Here is a 20,119-nt window from a genome sequence, read left to right as displayed (position 1 = left end):
AACGTTTTGACTATTGTGATGTGGTGTTTAGTGTGAAGGAGTGTGGAAGACAGGACACTTCAGGCAGATGCAGAACAGCTGATACCTGCAACAGACGAACGAGATGTGCTGACCTGAAGTGTTCTTCCTTACAGCTGCACTTGACGTATGCGTTTATGTTATGGGAAGAAACTTGTCTTGCGTCATTACCCCCACCCTTAGGACAAGTTTCTTGTTTATGTGATGAGGGCGTCTCTTAATAAAAAGAGCGGAAAAGCAGGCCAGACTTTAGTGTAGCCTTGGTGTACAGCCTGGCCGCACTCCGCGCGTAATATTTGACTTTCTGTCTCACTGGTGTTTCTTGACTCTGTTTGTCTTGTTAAAGGTTTAAAAATGTTTGGAGGAGAAAATACCCAACATTGACTGGGGGCTACGTCCGGGATCTCAACAATACCGGAGGTGTCCAGCGGAGGTCGTCAAGTCCAGACGTAAATCCTTGGCCAAGGTCCGATCGATTGATCGTGTCTGCAATTGTCGACCACCGTTGGCATCGTCTGGTTGACGAGATTTTCCCGAAGAAGACAGACAGGAAGTCGAGTCAGTGAGTAGAATTTCTTTGTAAATAGTACTGAGTGAGTGGTGATCAGATCACATAAACAGTTAAATTCCGCAAGCGATGATACAGAATCGTCTGTTAATGCAAAGCAGTTAAACTCTGTAAGGAGGGTGCGGACTCCTCTGTTTATATACGCGTACCGGTAGGGGATAAAAGTGATCACATAAAACAGTTAAACTCCGTAAGCGATGATGTTTCTTATTTGATAATGGCCACAAAGTGAGTAAAAACAAAGTTCAGTTGTGTAGGGATAAAGTAAAATATTTAGGACATGAATTATCAGCCACAGGGCGTACTATCCTGTCTGACAGGAAGGAAGCAATTTTGCACGCTCCAAAACCACAAACCAAAAAGCAGATGATGTCATTTCTTGGACTGACTAATTACTGCAGGGCATGGATTCCTTGCTATGCAGAATTGACTAGTCCACTTTCTGATTTGATGTACAAGGATGATATTTCAATGTCAACCGTGTTGGAATGGAACAAAGATGCTGAGGAAGCTTTTGTAAAAGTAAAACAAACAGTGTCATCCACAGTTTTGGCACTACCAGATTATAGTAAACCATTCATTCAAACAGTTGATTGTAAGAATAAGTTCATGACTAGTGTTTTGGTTCAAGTGTATGGCTCAAAATTAAGGCCAGTTGCCTACTACTCATCTAAATTGGATGCAGTGGCAAGTGCTCTACCACCATGCGTACAGGCTGTTGTTGCAGCCTCTATGGCTGTTCAAAGTAGCAGTAATGTTGTTCTATTCCATCAGTTGACACTGGAAGTTCCACATGCAGTTTCTGCACTTCTGTTGCAGACAAAAATGAGCCTTTTGTCCCCAGCAAGACATCTTTCGTGTATGTCCTTGCTATTATCACAACCACATCTTACGGTAGAGCGATGTACAACATTGAATCCATCCACATTGATACCCTTACCTGAGGATGGTGAGCCGCACAATTGTCTTGATGTAGCTACGGTCTGTACGAAAACACGTCCAGACCTCCAGGACACACCCATCCCAAACAGTACAATTGTGTATGTGGATGGTTCTTCCACTGACAAAGCTTATGGACAAACACAATCTGGATATGCTGTTGTCACAAATTCAGAAGTATTGGATTCTGCTTCATTGCCATCGTCATTTTCAGCACAAGCAGCTGAATTAGTTGCTTTAACTGCAGCTTGCTATCTGTTTAAAGGTACGGCTGTATCAATTTATACAGACAGCCAGTACGCTTTCAGTACGCTGTGAAATTGCCTAACCAAATTGCTATATGCAAATGTGCGGCTCACACCAAAGGCTCTGACAGTGTTTCAAAAGGAAATGACGTTGCTGACAAAACCGCAAAGGCGGCAACAGCTCTTTCTATTTTTCTCCTATATGACACCCCTCCGGATATGACCACAAAAGAAACCCATATTGCCAAAAAAAAAATATGTTTAAATGGGCAGCTATTATGAGCCATGGCGTGACGCATGTCTCATCAGGGGGTATGATATCGCAATTGCAATCTATTTTTTGTCTTTATGGGTTCGATGCATATGCAAAACAGCATTGTAGAGCATGCATGACATGTGCAAAACACAACTCACAAGGCAATTTGAGACCCCAAAGAGGTAAATTTCCAACACCACAATATCCCTTTCAAGTGGTTCATATGGATTATATACAGCTGAGTAAACATGAAGGGAAGGAATTTTGTTTAGTCATAATTGATGCCTTCTCAAAATGGGTAGAATTGTTCCCTACAAAACATGCGGGTGCACTTACAGTGGCTAAGGCATTGTGCAAAGACATCATTCCATGATTTGGAATACCAGAAACAGTCTATTCAGATAATGGAGCGCATTTTGTTAATACAATAGTGCAATACGTAGGAGAAGCGCTACAGGTCAATCTCAAAAATCATTGTGCTTATCAACCACACAGTGCCGGATTAGTGGAAAGGACAAAGGGCACATAAAAGGGCGCAATAAAAATAAGATTAAGGAAATGTATAGAAGAGACAAAACAAACCTGGATTGAATGTTGGACCTAGTAAAATTGTATATGAGAATAACACCAACACCATCAGGGTTAACACCATTTGAGATACTTTATGGACGACCATATCGTCTACCAATTTTGACATGGATACTAAAACAGCAGATGAGGAACAAACATTAGCAAATTTTATGAAAAAGACATTAACACAGAAAGAGATAACTTAAACACATTTACTGCCGAATAATTTTGATCTTCCACAGGACGGCCTTCCAGTAGTCTAGCCAGGAGACTGGGTGTTCATCAGAGTCCAGTCCTCGTTGGGAAGGTCTATACCAAGTGCTGTTAACAACACCAACTGCAGTAAAGATAGCGGAGAAATCAACATGGATACATCTAAGTCACTGTAAGATACAGCGTGTGTTGGCTGCCTCCACAGTGTAAGGGGAAGTCTGGCTACAAAGGGAGTCTATTTAATTAGCAATAGATTGTCTCAATGCCAGTGAAGCAGGGAGATCCTTGCACTATTAGGTGAGGTGGTTAACAACACTGTATCCTAGCAATCATGACTGAACTACAGCAGACCCCGGAGCGGCGTGCTCAGCGCCGCCGCTGCCGGACTGTTGGTAGGGCAGCCGGTTGCGTTGTGATCTTAGTGTGTTTCGTGCTCCTCGGATTCCTGGCCTGGTGGAATGGAATTACGTTACTAATTGTTATGTTTGTTCACAGATACCTATATCCTCAACACACCCAGCTCTGGCGGCTAAACCGTACCCTGCTAGGGTGACAGAATGTCTTATCATACGGATGCATAATCAAACTGTATTTCGGGGGCAGCAGTTCTCAGCAAATCTGATAAGATGTAACACCACTTGCCTCAGTGCAACCACTTATATGATAGGGATTTCAACAGAGGACGTACAAGCGTGCCCAAGTGCTGCTCCATTGACTAGACTGAAGGGAAATGCAAAAATATCATCACGTTAAATTGTCATCACAACGGCCATTCCCAATTTGCTTTTACGGGACAGGGAATAAAAATGTAGGTAAATTAAGAAACGTCTGTGTACCCAAACGTATGTTTTATCAAATAATTTAAGCCTAACCAAAACATAATATGTGGATGGTACTTATCTTCATCACATTGGACGGGGATGTAATTATACAGGCTCCTGTCCATGGGGAACGGATGAATTATGTGCTTATGTTAGTAAGTTTTTGCTACCACCTGTAAATGGTACTCCGGTGTATGATGACATCTATTGGCTTTATGGTTCCAGACTGTACATGAGTCTCCCACCAAATTGGGGTGGTGTGTGTGCACCTACCCAGGTGACTGACCATACATATGTGGTAGGACCTCCACAGAGAAGAATGGCAGCACCAGACGGAGGAGATTGATATACCCAGATGTGTTACCACATGATCACATGTGGGGCTCGGATGTACTAAAGGACCAAAAAATTGTGGTCTGTAGGAGATAAAATAGCACATTCATTGTTCCCCTGGATAGGAGTGGGAAAAAATTCATTAATGATTGAAACTCTGAATTATCGATTGGGTCTGTTCATGAATGTAACTAAAAAAAATAGTAGCAGCTCAAAACACTGAAATAGATGCTTTACGTACCATGGTGATGCAAAATCGCATGGTTTTAGACTTGCTTACTGGTTCACAGGGAGGAGTTTGTGTTCTGCTGAACACAACATGCTGTACTTTCATCCCAGACTCCATTCATTCAGTGGATATGCAGGACGCATTGGAAGAGCTGAATAAACTTCGTGATGCAATGCATAAAGACACCCTAGCCGTGAACCGGTGGAATCCCTGGTCCTGGTTGACTTCAGGACCATGTTGGCAGTTACTATTGAAAATGGTGACACCAGTTATTATAGTCCTAATTCTGATTGGACTTTGCATGTGTTGTGTGATCCCTTATATCAAAACAATGGTTGGCAAAATGGTGTCAAATACATTTGTACAGTGTAATCTGGCCTTCCAACAAACTATGCCAAAATATCAAGCATTGAAACAGTCAGACCTTAGTGGAGAAAACTGTAATGACTGTACTGAGAATTATGATGATATTGAAAAGCTCACAACTCCAGTTCAAGCTTGAACTGTTGACGTGATGAGTTAACACACTCTTAGCCTATGAAGCTTTAGCTGAAAAAGTAATAAGACAAGTGGTGTAGTCGAATAATACAGAAAAAACAGTTCATTTATACCAGTCGGTAGGAGTGATGTATGGTGGTGGTGTGGTGATAACAGAATCTTTGACAGACTGCCACGAAATGTGTCAGGTTATTGTGCATTAATATCATTATTGTTACCCATGACCCCTGAAGACGTTACGACATATGCAGCCTCTCTTATTCCTGAGGATTGGCAGAAAGGCATAGCCAGACATAGAGTAAAAAGAGATTGGAAAGGAGTAGGAAATCCAACATATATTGACGCAATAGGAGTCCCCAGAGGAGTGCCTGACGAGTATAAACTGGTTGATCAAATAGCAGCTGGATTCGAATCTTCCATCTGTTGGTGGTGTTCAATTAATAAAAACGTGGACAGAATAGATTAAGTTAATAAACTAACTAACTAAGCTGGGTGATGCCTACTGTATGTTTAACAGGTGATAAACAGGTGGGAAATGTTAAGGATTTTATATATATATATATATATGTTATCACTGTTAAACATTTGTACCTTCGGTGTTGTGCTGTTTGCACTTCACCCTGAGAATGTATGTGTTATTCAACCTTGTTTTAGCTTTGTCTTCTTTCTCATGAGAACGGTGTTGTGCTGTTTTGCACCTGTCTTAACCAAGCCTGAGAATTCAATTTTGTTTTAGCACTCTGGGGTCAATCTGAGCTGGGAATGAAGGACTGGATGTACTTATTGTTATAACATAACTTTGTTTTCGCAGCCTCTAACGACTGGGAGCAAGAGAACGTTTTGACTATTGTGATGTGGTGTTTAGTGTGAAGGAGTGTGGAAGACAGGACACTTCAGGCAGATGCAGAACAGCTGATACCTGCAACAGACGAACGAGATGTGCTGACCTGAAGTGTTCTTCCTTACAGCTGCACTTGACGTATGCGTTTATGTTATGGGAAGAAACTTGTCTTGCGTCATTACCCCCACCCTTAGGACAAGTTTCTTGTTTATGTGATGAGGGCGTCTCTTAATAAAAAGAGCGGAAAAGCAGGCCAGACTTTAGTGTAGCCTTGGTGTACAGCCTGGCCGCACTCCGCGCGTAATATTTGACTTTCTGTCTCACTGGTGTTTCTTGACTCTGTTTGTCTTGTTAAAGGTTTAAAAATGTTTGGAGGAGAAAATACCCAACAGAAGTTATTTCTGAATTGTCAACAATCATTATGAATCTAACTGATCTATTGTTTTGAATGCTTAGAAAGAAAAGAACTGAAGGTTTTTCAGGTGGTTAATCGTGATTTAAATTTTCACTGTAGGATCATGAATTAAACTTCATTCATGTGTTGGCCATGTGGAACAAAAGGTAAACCAAATGTTCTATTTTGGGCTGAAATGTAATCAATTAAAAAAAAAAAAAAAACAGGATAAAAGAAAAACATTTGCAGATTAAATAATCTAATGCAATTTTTACCTGTTTTTTTTTTTTTTTTTACATTGAAGTCCTGTTTCATTCAGTACTGTGTTTAAGTACTGTGTTTCAAAACCAGAGAGAGCAAATCAAATGCAATTTTTCAAAATAGTAGGCAGTTTGGGGGTGATAGTCTGTTAAAACATTGGGCTTATAGCCTTTAAAAAAACATTCTAGAGAAATTTCAATCTGGATTTAGATCATAACAGAGCATTTTTAAAAGAGCACAATAACATGACCTTGTCTGTTGACACAGAGAATCCAGCCATGTTGGTACTGTTGGACCTCACAGCAGCTTTTGATGCTGTGGACCACACAGGACTTGATCCTTATTTATATAATTTTGTTTGGCACTCGCGGGACCGCATTTAAGTGATTTAAATCTTATTTGGCTGATAGGAGGTTTTTTTTTTTCTCTTATGATCAGTGACATTTCCTCATCAAATGCTTCTCTTTCTTGTGGAGTGCCACAGGGTTCTAATCTTGGTCCTATTCTATTTTCATTTTACATGTTGCCTTTAGGGTCAATTATAGCAAAGCACAATCTGTTGCTTCATTGTTGCAGGGGTGTTCTTCAGATCTCTCTGCCTATGAGGGCATTTCTTTATATGAATGACATTAAAACTGAGACCATTGTGTTTGGACATTCATGCACGCCATATGTTGTAGCCTCAAACTTCTCTGGCTAATTATTTAAAATCAGCTGCTAAGAATTTGGCGACACTTTTGACAGTTGTTTGAGGTTTAGTGATTAACAGATAAAATCTGTTGTCAAAAGAGTTTTTCCAGCTTTGTCTTCTGGCTAAAGTTAAGACCCTCCTCAATAGGTGTAATCTTGAGACAGCCATTCATTGTTTCATCAGCTCCAGACTTAATGATTTTAACACACTTTATGGTGATGTTTACCAATCTTCCCTTGCAAGCCTCCAGCTTGTGCAAAATGCTGCCGCTCACCTTTTAAAAAAACATTTCCAAATGTGAGCATATTACCCCTGTACTTTACTCACATTGTAAGATTGATTGTAACATTTCATGTTTTTTTAAAGCCAATCATCCTGCCTCATCTTATTTGTCTGAAATTTTAACTCTCCCCACTACCAGTAGGGCATTGCAGCCAACTGGTCACTTTCATGTTCAAAACACTTTAAAGTGATGCATTTAATTCACCCATTAGTACACACACACACACACACACACACACACACACACACACACACACTGATGCCAGTGTGCTGCCATTCAAGATGCAGAACTACTCACCAGGATCAACTTCAGGATTAATGACATTAACCAGGGGCCCTTAGTGATTTTCCTGGATGATGAGGATTTCAACTAAAATCCTTGCGTCACACGCTCACCACTTTTAATTCTTGGATGTCACCTTCACCCCCAATGTACAACTAAATACATATAAGTCTGTAATGGTGCTTTGGACTATGTATATGACTTTGTCATATGACTTTTATGTGACTTCATTATGAAGTCATTCATACCAATCAATTACAAATATTTGGCTGACCAATCAGCCTCTCAGCTTGAGTAGAATTTTGAGGGGAAAATGAATTTACCCTATTTTGGAATAAGGTTGTAACAGAACAAAATGTGGAAAAAGTGAAGCACTATGAATACTTTCTGGATGCACGGTGTGTGTGGACATACAGCGAGAGAGAATAATAAATGGACATTCAGAGATGGGAGTTGTATTCGTGTTGGCGATCCTCCTGTCCTGTGCACCAACAGCAATTCTTGTATAGTCGTCCGTGAATTATTCTATGAATTGTTCTGTAATTTATGTTTGTAGCATGGCCCAAGCAGAGGGTCACCCCTTTGAGTCTGGTCTGCTTGAGGTTTCTTCCTCAGAGGGAGTTTTTCCTTACCACTGTTGTTCTGGGGGTTGGTAAAATTAGACCTTACCTGTGTGAAGCGCCTTGAGGCAACTCTGTTGTGATTTGGCACTATATAAAGGAAAATAAATTGAAATTGGACAATAAATGTGCTTTTACCTCCCATTGTTGTGGTTCTGCTTTAGGACCCTTTGCGAAACCATTATAACTCCCATGCCAGTTTTCACAGAATTTGCAAATATATAATTACGATGACTGTGTCTTTCATTTGATGTGTTCATTTTCAGCAAGGTACATCTTCTCCCACATGATAAACCACATAGCAATAGAGCTTTAGAGAGAAATGTTTTTTATGTAGTTTGTTTACTGACTAAATGTGTCAGTGTGGTACTTTTCCAATGAATACTGACCCCAAACTAAAGTTATTGGTTCAAAGTAGGGAAGGGGAACATGGTGATAACAGCAGTGGGCCAGAGACACATACATTTCCAACTACTTCTTTATGCATGTATGGATAAAAAAAAAAAAAAAAAAACATATGCTAAAAGGTAATGAGGATCTGATTTAAAATTCAAGTGCTTTAGTTAGCTGTGAGGTAGCACATGAAATATTTATGAAGTTAAGCCAAATTTGGGAAAAAAAAAAACTTTTGCCTTGGTTTAAACAAAGACACAAAATGAACAAGATAAGGTGTTTTGTAGTGTTATTTCTACCCGGTTCTTTTATGTAAGATTCTGCCCCTTACCAAAAACCAAACCAGTGTATTCCTCATTTTGAGGTTATTAAAAAGTCACGGTAAAAACCAGGCCTGGGACCCCCACAGACAGTGTCCATCTTGTGAAAGGCCCCTAAAATGAGTCATTCCAGGTTTTGGAGCTTTGGCAGTGTTGATAACGCTGCAAAAATCTGTGTTACCTGGTCTGAAGTCCTTCAGGCTGGTTGTCATGGTGTTGCAATATTTTTTTTTCCCCATTTGACTAGAAGGAATTTTTTCTTGTCACTGTCTGGAAAGGGAAAGGTCCCCCATAACCGCATGCATTGCAACAATTATGAGGGTATTACAATGCTCTCTGAGCTGGACAAGGTACTTGTATGGGTCATTCTAAACAGGATTCATTTCCACCTACATGTTGCCTTTCAACAAAAGCAGTCTGGCATCATGCCCAAGAAGTCAGCTAATGAGTGCAGCTTGGCTCTGTGAGTACCCATCCCAAGAAAGTCTGAATACTGGCAGTGCTTCTTTGTAGCCTATGTGTTGATTTTCGACAAGTACGTATTCAATATGATTGTTTGGTCTACTCCTGAGAGTTTGTGAGATCCTCACTAAGTTGCTGAACATCACAGACAGCCTGTACACAGGTACTGTGAGTGCTGTGGGAAGATGAGGAAGAGTCTTTGAATTCTGGAATTCAGTTCTCTCATCAGTACCTGTATGGACTGGGTGTTGGGTATGGTCATGGCATCCAGAAACTTGAAGGCCAGTGGTAGTGAAATAAGGTTCACTGATCTTGACCCCATCAACTGCAAAAGGTCAAGGGCATGTCAATTTGTCACCTGGCTGCCACAGATAGATTGCTACTTTCAGGATATGGGGATACACCAGTGGTCAGTGGTCAAACTGCTTTTTCAGCAATCCTGTGAATCACTAAACTAGTATTTAGTTGTATAATCACAGTTTTTCATGATTTCTTCACATCTGCAAGGCATTAATTTTGTTGGTTTGGAACCAAGATTTTGCTGGTTTACTAGTGTGCTTGGGGTCATTGTCTTGTTGAAACACCCATTTCAAGGGCATGTCCTCTTCAGCATAAGGCAACATGACCTCTTCAAATATTCTGACATATCCAAACTGATCCATGATACCTGGTATGTGATATATAGGCCCAACACCATAGTAGGACAAACATGCCCATATCATGATGCTTGCACCACCATGCTTCACTGTCTTCACTGTGAACTGTGGCTTGAATTCAGAGTTTGGGGGTCGTCTCACAAACTGTCTGCGGCCCTTGGTCCCAAAAAGAACAATTTTACTCTCATCAGTCCACAAAATATTCCTCCATTTCTCTTTAGGCCAGTTGATGTGTTCTTTGGCAAATTGAAACCTCTTCTGCACATGTCTTTTATTTAACAGAGGGACTTTGGGGGGGGATTCTTGCAAATAAATTAGCTTCACACAGGCATCTTCTAACTGTCACAGCACTTACAGGTAACTCCAGACTGTCTTTGATCATCCTGGAGCTGATCAATGGGTGAGCCTTTGCCATTCTGGTTATTCTTCTATCCATTTTGATGGTTGTTTTCCGTTTTCTTCCACGCATCTCTGGGTTTTTTTTGTCCATTTTAAAGCATTGGAGATCATTGTAGATGAACAACCTATATTTTTGCACCTGCGTATAAGTTTTCCCCTCTCCAATCAACTTTTTAATCAGACTACGCTGTTCTTCTGAACAATGTCTTGAACGTCCCATTTTCCTCAGGCTTTCAAAGAGAAAAGCATGTTCAACAGGTGCTGGCTTCATCCTTAAATAGGGGACACCTGATTCACACCTGTTTGTTTCACAAAATTGACGAACTCACTGACTGAATGCCACACTACTATTATTGTGAACACCCCCTTTTCTACTTTTTTTTACTAATAGCCCAATTTCATAGCCTTAAGAGTGTGCATATCATGAATGCTTGGTCTTGTTGGATTTGTGAGAATCTACTGAATCTACTGGTACCTTGTTTCCCATGTAAGAATAAGAAATATACTCAAAACCTGGATTAATCTTTTTAGTCACATAGCAGTACTATTATTCTGAACACTACTGTAAGTAAATTGTTTGCTTGTCCTTTTGACTTTATGCAACTCAGCTGTGAATTGCAAAATACTTTTGATGCATATTCTGACAAATGAATATTTAACATGGTTATTTATAAAACATGATGTGGCACCATACAGTGGAGCAGGTGAGTCTGCGTCGGCATAGTGTGCAGCTGGCTGGTGGCAAACCACCACGGTCACAAGAAGTAGGGCAGCTAACAACGTTATTCATAACCCTTATCGAGTGAGAATGGATTAGATCGGTCACATTTAGCTGATTCTGAAGTAGAAGGATTTTCGATGTTATCTTGCTCAAGGACATTGTGGAAGCACAGACTGTGGGATTTGAAGTTATGATTATTATTCATAACGCTATAATCGCTGCCACTTCGATACACACTGATAGTAAATCGATCCTGGAGGCAGATGAAATAATTTAATCTTTCTTCCCGGTCACTCACAAGGCTCGCTAATCAAATTAGCCATAATTGGATCAGATTCGATCTCATTAATTTACTAACTAGCCAGGCGTTGCGGTTCAAAGTATCAGTGGAAGACCGTGTTTATGTTTCAGTCACACAAAGTGAGATGGGTCATATTTGCACTGGTTGCTTATCTTAATCTCAACAAATGTATTCATTTTCTCTTTCATCATTACTCCTATCAAAAAGTATGGTTTCACCTTCTTCATAGCTTCTCCCGTTTCACTGTTCATTAAGCTTTAAATGGTTATAAAAGCAAAATGTCTCATTGTGAATCAAAACTAATTACCCAAAGTCAATTAGAACCATCTAATTAAATAAACAAGCACTATATTATAAGTGGAAAACAAAATGTCTACCTGCTAATGAAAGCTCAAGCCGCCATTCTGGCTAAAGCTAAAATTGGCAACCAAAGTCGTAGCTAACAGTGGCAGCTAACTGCTAACTAAAGTTAAACATAATGTCTTGCTATAAAGTCTATTAAGTACATACAGGTTTATTAACAGAAGCTGATGCTAACAGATTTGCTAATATGTGTGTTCACCTTCCCTGGGAATTCAGAAGTCAAAATGTTGTTCTTGCTGTCCTGAAATGGATCAAAAAAAATAATTTTTTTTTACTTACATATTCCAGTGTTGACTGGTCTGTTTTTGTACTATCTACATTACCTTTAAAGATCTGTGTGAATTAACGTAATAACTGTCAGACTTTTTTTTATTCCTTAACGCATTAAATGTGGAGGTATAACCTGCTCATCTTCCATAACCTGTTTTTTTTCCACACCAGAAGAGATTTATGTTCACACATCAGTACAGCAATTAATGTTTTAATTTATTGACATTCAACAGACAACACACATTTAATGGTCATGTTAACATGTTAATATTTGTGTGCATAATCCTATCATGGTACACACTTAACACACTTCCAGATTAAGCATCAACCTGTTATCTTTCACGGCCTGTGTGTCAATTGATGCATCAAATTTCCAAGCGATGGTTATCATAGATTTGAGAACACCTACAGTGCACCCAGAAAGTATTCACAGTGCTTCACTTTTTCCACATTTTGTTATGTTACAGCCATATTCCAAAATGGATGAAATTCATTTTTTCCCCTCAAAATTCTACACACAATATCCCATAATAACAATGTGACAAAGGTTTTTTCGAGATTTTTGCAAATTTATTTAAAAAAGGCTGTTAATGTAACTTCTTTCATGTTACCAATAGCTTGTTAATCACATCAGTGTTTGGCAGTAGATTGTGAAACCTAAGATAATGAATGCTAATGTTAGCAAGCATAGTAGCTAATAATAAACACAAAGTTCCGGTCATGACGGTTACGCAAGAGCTCATTAGACTTGTCATTTTAACTATCGAAGAGCTAAAAGTTTGTTTTAAAGTTGCTATTTTAACTTTATTGACACCAAAAGCTGTGAAACTCAACGTGTCATCAACGCTAGGGTTATTTCGGGCTAAATGCACGTGTATGTATGTATGTATGTTTGTACGTATGTATTTCCTGTTCCTTTCAACCCAATGTGGGTAAGTGTAAATGTGAAAGAAATGCTTATTTTGTAAAGCTTGAAATAATCAATATATGTATGTATGTGTAGGTATATGTATATATTTATGTGTATGTGTGTACATATATATATATATATATATATATATATATATATGTGTGTGTGTGTGTGTATGTTAATGTATATATGTATATATGGCACGGCACAAGCAGAGGGTCACCCTCTAGAGCCTGGTCTGCTTGAGGTTTCTTCCTAAGAGGGAGTTTTTCCTCACCACAGTTGCCTAGTGCTTGCTCTGGGGGTCAGCAAGGTTAGTTCTTATTTGAGTGGAGTGACTTGGGCCAAGTTTGTTGTGATTTGGCGCGTTATATATATACATAATTATACATGAATGGAAGTGTATGTCTGTGTGTTGATATGTAGTGTGTTGTGAATTTGTGCTTATGTTATTATAACTGTTATGACTGTTGGACTTGTACTAGCAGGGGTGGGCGTTGATAAGCGTTGCTTCTGCCCACACCCTTTCGGACTCACAGGCTTTGTTTATATAACATTCATGTTATTTGTATGTTTCTGTTCTTTCGGATTTGTGTGTGTGTGTGTCGAATAAATTCATTAATTCATTCAAACTACATCTTACTGTTGAAGCCTTAATGGCTTGTCAGAAGTCTTAAAAATCTGTCAGGTAAATAATAGTCAATGACAAATGTACTTAATTTACATATCTATATTCTCTTTTATACAACTAGAAAATAAGACATCCATCGCATTATAAGGTAGGGTGACCATATTTTGATTACCGAAAACCAGGACATTCAGCCTGGCAGAGATATTCAAATGATACTTGAAGTTTACTCAAAGATGAAAAACAATGAAAACCAGAATATTTTCATCACATTCGAAAAAACAAACAAACAAAAAAAAAACAGGACAGGATGTGAAAACAGGACATTTTTACCCTATTATAAGCAAGGTTGGGTAGGATTACATTGAAAGAATACATGTGGATTACATGTATGTATGTATGTACATACATTTGGATTACTTGTAGTCTGATTACATTTCAAAGTAATCCTACCCAACCTTGATTATAAGGTTGCCTATTACAAGTGTGGAATTTGTAAATGCTCAACATCTTTTAATAGTTAAAGCTACAGTGTGTAGGATTTAGTGTCATCTAGTGGTAAAGTTGCAAACTGTATTAAACTGTCACCAGCCATGATTTTGTTTGTCTTCCCGTTTTCACTTTTTTTTTTTTTTGGCAACGGTGTTCCATGCTCCCTTCCCTTCTTTTCTGATAAGCACTATGCACAAAAATGAAGGATCTTAAACTTGTTAGCCTGCACAGGTGAACAACCAGAGATTCATCTTTCCTTTTTGTCATTTTTGTTGCCATGCTGCAAAATGTGAAAAACAGTAAGCACGCCCCTTTTTGACTTATTGCATCAACAAGGGGTTGCAACATGGTGACCTCCCTGAGAAAGGCCGTGCTCACGTACAACCCCTGGCAATAATTATGGAATCACCGGCCTCGGAGGATGTTCATTCAGTTGTTTAATTTTTAATTTTCCATATTTTTTTCCCTCTGCTTGGTCTAAAAAAGTAACCGTTACTGACTGCCACAATTTTTTTTCTTGATTTCTTATAGTGTTTCTTAAAGCCAGAAAGTTGCCATTTGAAATGACTTTAGTTTTGTGTCATGTCTGTGATCTGCTTTTTTTCTACAAAATTAAACAACTGAATAAACATCCTCCGAGGCCGGTGATTCCATAATTTTTGCCAGGGGTTGTACGTGAGCACGGCCTATCTAACTGTAATTTGGATGGGTTAAATGCAGATCATAAATTTAGTTGTAATAAAGGCTGTTATTATATGAAGGGTCACAGGCCCTGCTCTTGGACAGCACCCGTCCTGCATGTTTTCCATGCTTACCTGCTCTACTCACACCTGATTAATGCTGCTGTTTCAAAGCTCTTGCTCAGCTGAATACACCTATTCGATGAGGCAGAAGCCAATTTTGACCCAATCGGTATCACTTAAGGGGACTAGACAATGTTTACAATGCAGCCTACACAAAATATATGGTGGCCATCCCAGGGTGCCAGCTATAGCCAAATAGAGGTTAATGAAGGATTATACATATTGAAATGCATACCACATTAATGGTCTGATCATAGCGATTCCAAAAGTGTGTATTATGGGGTAAAAACAGCAAAAATGGTAGCAAGGGTCAGGCCATTAGAATCTACAACTCCTCACTCAGGGGGAGGAGGAGTAACAGGAAGACAGAGGATGGGAAGGAGAGGAACAGTAGTAGCCAGTAAACCAGTAGTGATCACTATGTGTGGAATATATATTTGTGTATTTATATTTGCAAATTTTTTACTTTTGCTTTTGATAATCTGTGTGCTTCTTACCCTTTGTGCTGCTATACAATGCTGCTGGAACCTCAATTTCCCTGAGGGAGTCTTCGCCAGGGATCAATAAAGTTCTAGCTAATTGAATCTAATCCAGTATGTTTAAGGATCAAAAGTTAAACTTGCTCCAATTTCGGTTGAATGTGATGCAAATTACTGGTTGAGCTAATAGAATTAATAACCGGAATAGTTTTGACTGTATATTGAGTCCATTGAGACCATTCCAAGGTTTTGGAGACGGTCTCCAAGGTAATGGTCAAACAAGGTTGACATCTGTTGGATTGGATGACACATAAAACCCTGCCAGATGTTGCAAACTATTACTTTTTTAAACTATATTAGCTGTAGGAGCAGTGTTGGAGATGCTTGTTCGATTCGTTGTTGCTGGTAATTATACGTACACTAACAAACGACCCGAAATCTTACACACTGTAGCATTTAGGTGAGATATTTGCCAATACATGAAACATGAGCTTCAGGATCAGTTAGTAATCTTGTGAACATGTATGCAAACATCTCTCTCCTTTCTTTCTTTAGCAGGTTAATCAAAGATTACTTGTAACCTTTTGTTTGTTTTCTCAGATACTCTGCTGTGAGGTTTATCAGCCCGTAGGCTCATGGGAGCCCCTGCTGGCCAACGTAGGCAGTGTTTGAAACGAGTAGATTTTAAAGGCTCTCCCTAAGGCCAAGGAAAATGGATATTGATCTGGAGCCATAACTAAATGGATTAAATTACAGTCGCGTTGATCGTGGTGTAAGCGAGAGACAAAGAGGAGGGAGGAGCAGCGGTTGGAGAATATAGATGAGAAAAGAAAAAACAAACAAGGGGGAAGAGTTGGATGGTACTGAAAAAGCCAAAATTCTTTGTAGATCCATAGTCAGCTGACCTCCAACTTTTTTTTTTTTTTTCTTTTTTTTTTTAATCGAAAGCTCACAAGCACCCGTGTTCAGTCATCCCCTGCATGCCACTGTTCCAAACATCATCTTGGAGTTCATGCAGTTATGAGCCAATTGGCTTTAGAGGATCAGTAGACAGTGGATTATCGTTTTCCATTCAGTCAAGGCTGCAGAGTGGGAGAATGCCAACTACGCGCTGAGAGTAAAAGACGATGCATCATCGTGAATAGGAAACCCAAACAATCCCCATGAGTGTGTAAATCTGGGCGGCTTTAACTGGCTAACAGTCAAACTGGTTCAAAACACTTTAAAAGTCTGAAGTTCCCCCGTAAACCCCTTCGAGGTCTCCCCTTTGTGGCCTTGCTCAAGGGTTTGGGGGCTTCTGCAGGGTTCATCATCTAACATTTTAAAATTAACTTTGTGTTTTAATAAAATGGGCAATATAATCCACAGACATGAAAAAGTATGGGAATCTGACATGTGACCCCCAATGACTATGACCTTCACCTGAATAACTGACTTTGCCAGGATGTTTACAGAATCCACCCAAGTGTTGTGTCATACTGGGTCGAAACCAGTTTGAAAAATCAAATTAACTTTGCCAAAATAACATTTTTTAAGGGCCATTTTATGGTCAACCTTCATGATTGTTAGAAAATAGCAAAAGGATCTAGAAAGAGTAGACAGGCAGACATGACCTTGACCCCAGTGATTGATCTTTGACCAATCTGATCTTGCTGGGCAATTCCAGAACACACTTCAATATGGGTCCCAGGTTAGACACAAGGATTGATCTTTGGCAAGTTTGATTTTGCCTATGCAATTCCAGGAACCACCTACACATGTGAAATTTGGTAGACAAGAGTGATTTTTTTTTTTTTTTAAACCTTCAACCCCCAATGACCTTTTCCAACATAACCTCTTAAACCCTAGAGTCCCCAAATGTGGGGACTTGCCCTGTTTTGGAACATTTGAACACTCATAACTAACCAATGCTGACACCAACATACACCTATTATACATCAAAATGTCAAGCGAAGTCTCCTCTACAAAAGTATCCACTTCAATCACATATCAACTAACTACAGCTGAAACACCAAGCAAATAAAGACATAAATCGGAATTCATTTTTTGGAAACAAAAACCTCATTTACTCCAAGTATTTACTTTCAATTTTTGTGCATCCAAAACATCCCCTAGGACCCGTCTTTTAGCTGATCCAAACTTCTGCATTTTTGACCTTGTACAAGCTGAGAAATAAATCATAATGTATGGGTATGTGAGTTTGGTGACATAGGCTCTAGGGCTTAAGGGGTTAAATCCTTTAAGGGCAATTCATCCACATACCCTGACGTGTGAAGCACAAGGGAACAAACATTAAGATGAATGAATGAAGTCCAGCAGTGCTTCAATTTGATTCTGTACATTTTACTATAATCCTTTTTTTTTTCTTTGATCACTCACCAACTCCTGCATGAGCTGTGATTACACTTTTCCTCACACTCTGCTCGGTTCCCTTCGGGCCACCGCGCCACTTCCACACGTGACTGAATATTCATAAGAGATTCTTACCATTTCAGTTGTGACACACAAAGTGTCAGCCAATGCTTGACATATGCATAAAATTAATGTTAACGTGCTTTTATTCCGGCCTCACTGATGTGGGGAGTGAATGTTTATGGCACGTTTAATGGAATCCATCCCTTTGAATGGCCATCAGACCTTTCACGCTCACGTTTTGCAACATGCATGACTGAGTTATAAAGTTATCTGATGTGGTGAATACAACCATTAACAGTTTGGACCATCTTTGCAATGCTTCCCTCTGTTCTGCAAATGTATGAAATTGGCAAACACAGCATGAAGCTTATGCTTATTGGCCCTAACAAATGTGTTGCTTTTTGACATCTGGGCTAAAAAATATTTAATATTTTAGTCTTTTTATATATATATATATATATATATATATATATATATACACACACACACACACACACGTGCACATTCAGACCTTTCACTAACTGTAGCCTTTAAACACTTCGTTTATGATGTCATATGGATGCAAATTTGAACTGTCCAACAGGGGGCATTACAGCATACGATGTGCTCCTTTACATGTGGATAAGAAGGGAGTGTTTCAAAGGTTTCAGATCAATTCTTCAACCGCTTACTCCAATAAAGGGTCATATGGGGGGGGACCCTCTCCCAGCAGTCATAGGGCATGAGATGTGGCACATCCTGGTCAGGACACCAGTCTGTTGCAGGGCCACATATAGACAGACAGACACAGAGAGAGAGAGAGAGAGAACTTAAAGGGGAACAGAAATGCCCATGGGTTATTTATAGCATGAATAAACAAAAAATGCATTCTTTTGATAGTTCAAGAAATACAAAAGACCATAAAGCATCTACAGAAAACCTTGTTTTAGTCATGGTCTGAGCTTTGACATCAACCGGCTGCCGCCATTTACAGTAGTGTTCAGAATAATAGTAGTGCTATGTGACTAAAAAGATTAATCCGGTTTTGAGTCTATTTCTTATTGTTACATGGGAAACAAGGTACCAGTAGATTCAGTAGATTCTCACAAATCCAACAAGACCAAGCATTCATGATATGCACACTCTTAAGGCTATGAAATTGGGCTATTAGTAAAAAACGTAGAAAAGGGGGTGTTCACAATAATAGTGTGGCATTCAGTCAGTGAGTTTGTCAATTTTGTGGAACAAACAGGTGTGAATCAGGTGTCCCTTACTTAAGAATGAAGCCAGCACCTGTTGAACATGCTTTTCTCTTTGAAAGCCTGAGGAAAATGGGACGTTCGAGACATTGTTCAGAAGAACAGCATAGTTTGATTAAAAAGTTGATTGGAGAGGGGAAAACTTATACTCAGGTGCAAAAACATTATAGGCTGTTCATCTACAATGATCTCCAATGCTTTAAAATGGACAAAAAAACAAAACAAAAAAAAAAAAAGACACATGGAAGAAAACAGAAGACAACCATCAAAATGGATAGAAGAATAACCAGAATGGCAAAGGCTCACCCATTGATCAGCTCCAGGATGATCAAAGACAGTCTGGAGTTACCTGTAAGTGCTGTGACAGTTAGAAGACGCCTGTGTGAAGCCAATTTATTTACAAGAATCCCCCACAAAGTCCCTCTGTTGAATAAAAGACGTGTGCAATTTGCCAAAGAACACATCAGCTGGCCTAAAGAGAAATGGAGGAATATTTTGTGGACTGGTGAGAGTAAAAAGGGCCGCAGACAGTTTGTGAGACGACCCCCAAACTCTGAATTCAAGCCACAGTTCACAGTGAAGACAATGAAGCATGGTGGTGCAAGCATCATGATATGGGCATGTTTCTCCTACTATGGTGTTGGGCCTGTATACCGCATACCAGGTATCATGGATCAGTTTGGATATGTCAAAATACTTGAAGAAGTCATGTTGCCTTATGCTGAAGAGGACATGACCTTGAAATGGGTGTTTCAACAAGACAATGACCCCAAGCACACTAGTAAACCAGCAAAATCTTGGTTCCAAACCAACAAAATTAATGCCTCGCAGATGTGAAGAAATCATGAAAAACTGGTTATACAACTAAATACTTGTTTAGTGATTCACAGGATTGCTAAAAAGCAGTTTGAACATAACTGTTTTGAGTTTGTAGCGTGAACAGCTGATGCTACTATTATTGTGAACACCCCCTTTTCTACTTTTTTTTTTTTTTTACTAATAGCTCAATTTCATAGCCTTAAGAGTGTGCATATCATGAATGCTTGGTCTTGTTGGATTTGTGAGAATCTACTGGTACCTTGTTTCCCATGCAACAGTAAGAAATATACGCAAAACCTGGATTAATTTTTAGTCACATAGCACTACTATTATTCTGAACACTACTGTACATGCGCACACACTAATATATATATATATATATATGTTG

Source organism: Thalassophryne amazonica, chromosome 3 (genome assembly GCF_902500255.1).
Source record: "Thalassophryne amazonica chromosome 3, fThaAma1.1, whole genome shotgun sequence".
In the NCBI taxonomy this organism is placed as follows: Eukaryota; Metazoa; Chordata; class Actinopteri; order Batrachoidiformes; family Batrachoididae; genus Thalassophryne; species Thalassophryne amazonica.
This window is presented reverse-complemented; position numbering follows the sequence as displayed.